The sequence below is a fragment of the Mus musculus genome, chromosome 1 (genome assembly GCF_000001635.26).
Source record: "Mus musculus strain C57BL/6J chromosome 1, GRCm38.p6 C57BL/6J".
Lineage (NCBI taxonomy): Eukaryota > Metazoa > Chordata > Mammalia > Rodentia > Muridae > Mus > Mus musculus.
In genome coordinates this window covers 121,352,637-121,362,022 of record NC_000067.6, presented here as the reverse complement: position 1 = coordinate 121,362,022, position 9,386 = coordinate 121,352,637, and the positions used below count along the sequence as shown (strand labels likewise).

The 9,386-nt window shown below is 49.7% G+C and overlaps 1 long non-coding RNA gene across 2 annotated transcripts; it reads left to right on the top strand.

The window, feature by feature from the left end:
• Positions 1 to 1,951: 1,951 nt before the first annotated feature.
• 2210011K15Rik lies at positions 1,952 to 8,855 on the top strand. 2 transcript variants are annotated; one of them, XR_003947976.1, is made up of 3 exons: positions 1,952 to 2,001; positions 2,106 to 2,211; positions 5,256 to 8,855. It is a non-coding gene; the product is annotated as an RIKEN cDNA 2210011K15 gene (long non-coding RNA). The 2 variants fall into 2 exon arrangements; XR_387342.3 differs by lacking the exon at positions 5,256 to 8,855 and adding an exon at positions 2,319 to 2,492.
• The last annotated feature ends 531 nt before the right edge of the window (positions 8,856 to 9,386 follow it).

Sequence of the window (9,386 nt, the reverse complement as noted above, 5' to 3'; positions counted from 1 at the left end):
TGCAAGTGGTTATCAGTTGGAGGAGATCGATTCTAGGTTAGATATGGGGACATGTGTTTACTTCTATCAGATCTATGGACTCATCTGGTGTAGACCGGTGCAGGCCCTGTGCACGTGAGTTCATAGCCAGATATGGGGTGACTTAGAGGGCTTTGGTTTTTCTTCCTCCTCCTCCTCCTCCTCCTCCTCCTCCTCCTCCTCCTCCTCCTCCTCCTCCTCCTCCTCCTCCTCCTCCTCCTCCTCCTCCTCTTCTTCTTCTTCTTCTTCTTCTTCTTCTTCTTCTTCTTCTTCTTTTGGTTTTTCGAGACAGGGTTTCTCTGCATAGCCCTGGCTGTCCTGGAACTCATTCTGTAGACCAGACTGGCCTCAAACTCAGAAATCTGCCTCCTCTGCCTCCCGAGTGCTGGGATTAAAGGTGTGTCCCACCACGCCCAGCTTTTACTTTGGTTCCTCTAATTCTCCATCCCCTGTGGCTGTTACAGACTTTCTACCACCTCTTCTGAGGGGCTCCCTGAATACTGAGGGGAGGGATTTGATGGAGACATCCCATTTAGGGCTGAGCATTCAAAGGTCTCTTCCTCTCTGCACATTGTCTGGCTGTGACAATGTTCCCATTTGTTATATTTGTTATATTCCTTATATTTGTTATATTGACATTGTTATGTTTGTTCCCATCTGCTGCAGAAGAAAGCTTCTCTGGTGATGACTGAGTGCAATTGTGCTTTTAATCTGAGGCAAATCTGCTGGTGTTCTCAACAGAGCAGCCGTAGGCATGTTCCTGCTGGCGATTTAGATGGGATCTTTTCCCTACTTGTTGTTTTTGGACTTTGTGTTCTATCCCCAAGGGATATTTACACTACATTTGGCATAAAATTCATACTACAGCTTTATGTTTTATAGTATGAAAAAGAAAGCTTTGGAGATTATTATGATGTAGTTATTTCTTTTGAGCATCACATGGTTATAGTCCTCATAGAGACAAGATTGCTATAGGAACTACAGGGGACCTTGCTCTGCTTCCAGTCTAGACAGGGGAATAAGAAAGACAATAAACATGCAGATAGCTAGAGCATAGTCATGTGCTGAGACTAGCAACATTCACTCATGGTTCATAGGTGGAGGAGAGAGGGTTCCTAGACTTTCATCCAAGATCCTACCCACCACCCTCACCTGTCACCTGGTCTGGGAGAAGCAATAGAGTATATAGGAAGTAAAAGGGAGATGGGGAGAGGAACTCCAGAGATGCTATTGCCATGCGTCATCCCTCCTGCTCCTGTCAGCAGCCTCTGACTCACGGATTCACCAGGAGTGAGCTCATTGGCTCATCAGGCTGGGCTGATACGAAATTGTGTCTGTGGTCTGTTATTCCCCTGCCAGGGGTGAATGTCCCTCACGGAGATTCTTAGCATTAAGAACATCACTAAGAGTACAGACAGCTTTGCACACAAGTCAATAGTGTGTGCGTATGACTGTGTGTGTGTGTGAGTGTGTGAGTGTGTGCATGTGTGTGTGTGTGAGTGTGTGTGAGAGTGAGTGTGTGTGTGTGTGTATGAGTGTGTGTGTGTGCATGTGTGTGAGTCTGAGTCTTAAGGTGGAAGTTTATAAGCCAAGCCTTCCTGATGGTTTTCTCTGCCTGGGTCTTGCATGTGGATGGATACACACTCCCTCAGCTTCATTCTCTGGCTATTTACTGCCTCTACCTCCATTATGGACTCTCCCAATGGGACTGTAAGCCAAAATACGCACTTTTTTACTCCTATAAAGTTACTCTGATCATGGAATTTTATTGCAGTGACAAAAAAAAAAAAAAAAAAAAAGACTGCAGAGCCCTTTCCTGCTATGGCGCCATGCCTTGCCCTGTTGCACTTACTAGACCAGCTTGCTTATATGGTTTCCGAGATAAAGAAAGTTCACCCCAGCTGGTTTTGCAGAACTCCCAACACTCCTGTATCATGGAGGCCGAACCATGACAATGCCTGGCAGAGTCCAAAGACGATGAGTGTTGGTAGCTTCCTCGCATCTGATTTCTAAGTCTGTAAATTCACATCTGAGATAAAAGAAATGCAAGGGCCTAACTCCCGAGCTCTGGGTTTGCTTTCCTCTAGGGTGTGGCTCCAATGCCAGAAGCTGAAGGGCTGAGGAGACTGCTCATCCAGTAGAGGTGCTGGCTGCCGGGCCGGTGGACCGAGCTTGATCCTTGGGACCTAGATGGTAAGTGAGAGCACTGACTCTGACATAATGTCGTTGGACGGTCACACACAGTATGGAACCTCTGCATTCCCCTACAATGAAATCAGTAAATGTTAACTGTTCTTCAGACGTAAGAAGACGAGCCTTAGACGTGATATTTTCATCAGCACGATCTAACGCGAACGATTGAAGGCTGAGACTTGTGCTGGTCATTCTGCTCGCCTCTGCAGCCACACCCAACCAGAAGCAACTCCGAGGAGCAGTGGCAGCAGAAGGGGTGGCAGGGGCAGCAGGGGCAGCAGGGGCAGGAGGGGAAGATGGAGGGGCAGCAAGGGCGGGAGGGGCAGGAGTAGCAGGAGTGGCAGCAGGGGCAGGAGGGGCAGCAAGGGCAGGAGGATCAGGAGGTGCAGGAGGGGCAGGAGGGGCATCAGGGGCTGGAGGGGCAGCAAGGGCAGGAGGGGCAGAAGGGGCAGCAGGGGTGGGAGGGGCATCAGGGGCATCAGGGGCAACAGGGGCAGCAGGAGGGGCAACAAGGGCGGGAGGGGCAGCAGGGGCAGGAGGGGCAGGAGGGGCAGGAGGGGCAGCAGGTGCGGGAGGGACGGGAGGGACAGCAAGGGCAGCAAGGGCGGGAGGGGCAGGAGGGGCAGCAGGGGCAGCAGTTGCGGGAGGGGCAGCAGGGGCAGGAGGGGCAGGAGGGGCAGCAAGGGCAGCAAGGGCGGGAGGGGCAGGAGGGGCAGCAGGGGCAGGAGGGACAGGAGGGGCAGCTGGGGCAGGAGGGACAGGAGGGGCAGCAGGGGCAGGAGGGACAGGAGGGGCAGCTGGGGCAGCAGGGGCAGGAGGGGCAGCAAGGGCAGCAAGGGCGGGAGGGGCAGGAGGGGCAGGAGGGACAGCAGGGGCGGGAGGGGCAGCAGGGGGGCAGCAGGGGCAGGAGGGGCAACAAGGGCGGGAGGGGCAGCAGGGGCAGGAGGGGCAGGAGGGGCAGGAGGGGCAGCAGGTGCGGGAGGGACGGGAGGGACAGCAAGGGCAGCAAGGGCGGGAGGGGCAGGAGGGGCAGCAGGGGCAGCAGTTGCGGGAGGGGCAGCAGGGGCAGGAGGGGCAGGAGGGGCAGCAAGGGCAGCAAGGGCGGGAGGGGCAGGAGGGGCAGCAGGGGCAGGAGGGACAGGAGGGGCAGCTGGGGCAGCAGGGGCAGGAGGGGCAGCAAGGGCAGCAAAGGCGGGAGGGGCAGGAGGGGAAGGAGGGACAGCAGGGGCGGAAGGGGCAGCAGGAGGGGCAGCAGGAGGGGCAGCAGGGGCGGGAGGGAAAGCAAGGGCGGGAGGGGCAGGAGGGGAAGCAGGGGCAGGAGGGGCAGCAGGGGCAGGAGGTGCAACAGGGGCAGGAGGGACAGCAAGGGCGGGAGGGGCAGGAGGGGCAGCAGGGGCGGGAGGGGCAGGAGGGGCAGGATGGGCAGGATGGGCAAGAGTGTCAGCAAGGGCAGGAGGGACAGAAGGAGGGGCAGCAGGGGCAGCAGGAGGAGCTGGCCACACTGCATCTTTACTGGGTTTCTAGGAAGTGGTCCTTGGCTATAAAACCTTCAAGCCTGTGCTGGAGAGATTGCTTCATTGATACAGAACTTTTCTAGTAAGTATGAAGACCTGAATTCAAAGTTCAGATACTCAGCATTCACAGATATACACACAGACATCTGTCTCTGTCTCTGTCTCTGTCTCTCTCTCTCTCTCTCTCTCTCTCTCTCTCTCTGTGTGTGTGTGTGTGTGTGTGCCCCTGCAGAGGCATGCATCAGTAACCTCACTATGTTTCCAGGGAAAAGGTCAAGCAGAGACTGATGGATCCCTGGAGATCACTGGCCAACCACACATGCAAACAGGGTATCTTTGGTTCTAGTAAAGAACATCGTCTCAAAAACAAAATTAAAACACACGAACCTAGAAAATCACTGGGCAATAGATAATGATAGTGGAAGACACCTAGCATCTCTGCTCTCCAGAAAATGAATGCACCTGAAAGCCTGCCCTTACCGACCAACTCACTCCAGTTAACTCTAGCTTCTAAAGAGCCCAAGGCCTTTCCAAACAGGGACTCCATCAGGGGATCACATTCCAAACACAAGAGCTTACCACCAACACTTTATATTTAAACCACAAAAGACATTGATACCACAGTCATCAACCAGGCAAAGTGTACAGTCCCTTTGTCTCTGCATCTCTGCTCCCTATTATATGCGTGCTTCAAGTAATCCCTATGTGTGGTCCCTGGGAACTGAAGACCTACTACATGAAACCCAGAGCACGTCTGAGAATGTCGACCCATCTCTGGGAGAGTGATGTGACTGGATGCAGTGTGTGTGATCTGGAGAGTGTGTGGTGAGAGTGTGTGTGAGCCTGAGCCACACAGACTTGGTGTTTACTCAAATAGTGGGTCCCCTTTCTTCTTCAGCTAGGGGTCGGGGGAGGGTAGGCAGTGCAACAGAAAGTTTAGTTCACATTACACTGCCAGCTGTAGCCTCAGGACTGATGAAAAATTCTTCAGTAGAGATCCCAAGGCCTTGTGTCAAGTACAAGTACAGGGAGCACATTGCATTTCTGTCCCAGGCTACAGTAAGGATCAGGAGTGTCAGAGCCTGTAAGGTGTCATGGTGCTATCATTGGTGTGACTGACCTCTTATTTGTGACTTGGTCTTGATTGCCAACTTGGGTCTCAAGTTACTTGAGGTGGGTCTGGGGAACATTTTCAGGAAGGACTGACTGATGGGTGAAGACCTCCGACAGAGTATACAACTCCTTCTAATGGTGGCCCACTATAAATGGTTCTAAGTGGGCTGGAATATGAGTTAGCAGGGAGGAGCAGATGACCTGGTGTTGGTTCCCAGCACTGATTCCTGGCATTGCACAACCTGTAACCAGCTCCAGGGTATCCAATGCTCCCCTTTTTGGCATCTGAAGACACTACATACATGTAGATCGTATACAGACACACACATGCACACACACATGCACGCACACATGCACATGGGCATGAGCATACTATGGAAGACTCAGGGTTGCTTTTGCCTGCCTGCTTTCTTGCAGATAAATGTATCTATTCTGCTGCTGTTGCTGCTGCTAGTCTTTGCTGACATCAGACTTCGGCTTCATTGGTTTCCAATGTAGATGGAAGACCAGCAACACTACCAACATCTTCTAGACCTCCAGCTCCAGTCTGAGGCTGCTGGGGTATCCATCTCATGGGCTGAACATCCTCTCAGTTCACAGTCTCTCCAGCATGCAGACAGCCAATGCTGGACTACTCAGGCCTGTCTGGTGCAAGCCAATCTATGAACTCTCCTTTGTAGTATATATTTATTCTGTTTTCTTCCTCTGGAGAACCTCACTACAGAGTAGTGTTGGCAACATCTCCCAGAGAACAATATGTTAACATGGAGCATACAGTGCTGGGTTGCTCCTAGCAGAGAAGCCTTCAGGACAACCTCAGAAGTAGAAGACACTTTTGTGGGAGAAGAATACAGAGGAAAAGAAGGCAGCTGAATCGATTAGACTGCTCGATACCCGCACGACACTGTGCATAATTACTCAACCAGGAACGATGTGATTAACTAATTTGTAGTATTTCTTCCTTGTAAAGAAGAGAAGATATATTTTTTAAAAAAGCAATAAAGACACACATTTAAAAAACTGTTCCAAGACTCTCAGAGGATGCTGATAAACTCCTGTTAAAAATATGACTAATCTATTTCCCAAAAAGGGGGAAAAAGTCTCTCTATACAAATAGCTAGCAAAATTGCCAAGGAGATTTAGCCTTGGACTTGTGAGAAATATCAATCTGAAAAGTCTATCATCCGAAGACCTTGGACATCAATAGTGGATTTGAATTATGGAGCTGGGCTGCACCTTAATTTACCCGGTCCTTCCCCAAGTAGGCAGAGAATATCAATATCTTGCATTTATATGATGACTGTCTTCCCAGATGGCTTCATCAAATTGTATGTTTTATGAGACCCTCTTTCTTAACCGTGGTCATCTCCGAATGAGAACGACGCTCCTGGGTGACTCAAGCGAAGGAAAAATCCCCATCTTTCTACCCGTGATCGTAAAAACGTTCAGTTAGCAAGCATTTCCTGAGCATCTGCGTGGGCAGAGCCAGAGACAAGTCTGTAGATGGTGACATACGGAAGATTAAAAGGACGTGGTCCCAGAGCAACGGAGATACCTCAGTCCGTAATGTGCTTGTCTTGCTGTGCGAGTGTGAAGACCTGAGCTTGGATTCCCAGCACTCGCATAAAAAGCCAGGGGCAGGAGGCCATGTGGGCTGGACTGAGGCCCACAATTCCCAGAAGCTTTGGGAAGAACTGGGACCTGAAGGGAAGTTCCTGGGAGGACAGGCCTAAGCAGCAGGAGCCCGGGTTTAATCAGGTGACATAGGCAGGCCTAGGCAGGAGAAGCTGAGCTCCTAACTTGGTACAGGAGCTAGGTGGGGGCTAGGCTTCTGGCCCCAAATTCCTAGGAGCTGTGGGCAGGCCTGGTGCAGGCTGTGGGGCTGCTGCTGGTGTTAGTGGAATATAGGTGAAATAAAAGTAGAGAACAGGAAGACAGGGGACAGGTAGTTGGAGCAGGCAGTGGAGGGATGGGGGTTGGAGAATGCAGGGTCAGAGGAAGGCTTAACCAACATGAAGAACCTACATGATTTTTCTATCTGAATAAAAACAATTTAATGAAGGAACTGTACAACATACTCAATATGAACGAACAGGGGGAAAATACTGTGAATAAAGCTTTAGGTAGATTTGGGGACAGGATGGGTAAGAGACCATTTAACCAAAACCTAGGATATATGACAAAGCTTTATGAAGCCCCCTGCCTTGTAATCTAATTTAAAATTTAACTTTTAGAGGGAGTTTGAACTCGAGTACTCCATATTAGTGACAGTCCTGCTCCCAGGAGATACGTGTTAGTAAATGAAAATCTCAGTGTTGGGCATGGATTGCTTCCCTGTGATTTATTGGTCAAAGAGGCCCCAGAGGCATCAAACCCCGTACAGGCTATTGCCATTGCTCTTGATGCCCACTGTCACAGGATGACAGGACCCTATTGCTGAAGGCAGCACATGATTTTGTTGCAGGTCACAGAGAAATCGATCCTAAACTGATCAGTAAACTCACCCTACTGGATGCCATTCATAGTGCTAGACAACCTTATGCAAGCTGCTGCTGGGGAGAAGAGACTGCAGTGGGCTTACCCGGGGCTGAGTCTTATATCCAACAATAGCGACCTGCCAGGCAAGATGTGCCTGCGGCTGCAATCGTGGCACAACTGCTTACGGACACCCCCTTGCATGTGAGACCTGCTCCGCAGGATGAAATTCATGGCTGGTATTGTAAACACAGCTACAAACATGGCTAGGGAAGTCATGGCCCCCAGGGAAGAACCTTATGACATTGTTTTTCTAAATAGTTACGTTGTCAAACCACCTTATAAATATTTAGGTTTATAACTGTAGGTGTATTTGTGCTGCTCCCAACCTTCTTATTGCAGTGCATTGTGGGTACTGCAGAGATGCATTACTGCTTAAAATGCCGACAATAAGGAACAGTGAATGCTTAGCCATAGATAGGGCATCTGGGTCAAGCCCCCTTCCAAGGCTCAGGTAACATCTTGGAAGAGGGGATAAAAAGAATGTATGAGCTGGATAATGAGGGAGAATGCTGTGAAGTGCTGTGCCCTGTGTAGGCCTGGCTGTTCTGCTTATGGACACACAGCAGCTGTGGTTACCATGGTTACTTGCACAAGGTCTGTGCAAGATCAAGCCAATTAACAGTACCAGCATGGAAGACAGAGAGGGTCCTGATGTGACACCTGCTGCTGCAGCTGAAGAGCCCAGGGGTTGATGCCATGCCCATGCCTGTGTGATGGCACTCACTGGACTCAGTGGGCTAAAAAAAAATTTTTTTTTAAATTTAGTAACAAAGTTTGAAATAAATGTTTTAAAGGGGGTAAATAAACTTGGGAAAGAGATATAATGGGAAGTTGAGGGGAGTTGGAGGAGAGAGATCCAGATAAGTTGTATAAATGTATATCATTTTCAAAAGAATACATACAAATTATAAAAACTCCAGGTGTGTTTACGTGTGCCTGCAATCCCAGTACTGGTTGACGGAAACAGGTGGATTTCTGGGACTCTTGGGTCAGCAAGCTGGCCTGAATGGGGAGTTCTAGGCCAGCAAGAATCCTGTCTTAAGGGCATGATGGCACACACCTTTAATCCCAGCATTCTAGAGGCAGAAGCAGGCAGATCCTCATGAATATATTCCAGGCCAGTCAGGGTGAGATACTGAGACCCTGTCTCAAACAAACAAAAAGTGGAGAGTAGCAGAAGAACTCAGTTTCCGATTTCTACACAGGTATGCATCCATGTAAACCTGCATACAGCAGTTCATGAACACACACACACACTTGTGCACACACTCCTGTGATCCCCACCTTCCAGTGCCTCCCTTTGTATTATAAAGAATATTTGTTTCACAAATGGGCAAACTCCTAAGCAGGACAACTTTAGAGGTTTGTAAGAGGTCATAAGAGACGGCAGTTTTTCTTTCCAGGGGTGTGTCTGAGATACTTGGACATTGGCATCTGCTAATGTTAAAAAGTATACTTCAAATGTGTACCAAGTTTTAAAGTCAAGACATTGGTTTTACTTAATAAAGAAAGATCATCCATGTAGAAGAGGAAAAAAGGACCTATTGTGGGATTTTGTGTGTGTGTGATTTTCTTTATTTACATTTCAAATGTTTTCCCCTTTCCAGGTCTCCCCTTTGGAAACTCCCTATCCCTTCACCGCCCCCCCCCCCCCCAGTGTTTCCAAGAGTATAGACATCTGGTCATTACTATGGAGGGGATAAGGGCTCTGACCCAGATAAGATTAGGTAATCCCAAAGGAAACCACCCTGTGAAGAAAGCAAGATCTGGGGCCTGTGAGGTGGCTCAGCAGGGAAAGGGGCTTAGTGGCAGGCTTGATGGTCTAGGTGTGAACCCTGGAACCCACATGGTGAAGAGAGAGAGCTGACTCCCACAGGTTGCCTTTGGGAAACATACTGTACTCAGGCACGTGCACGCACACACACACACACACACACACACACACACACACACACACACACACACACACACACACGTGTTTAAAAAAAATAAAGGGAAGCAAAAACAGTC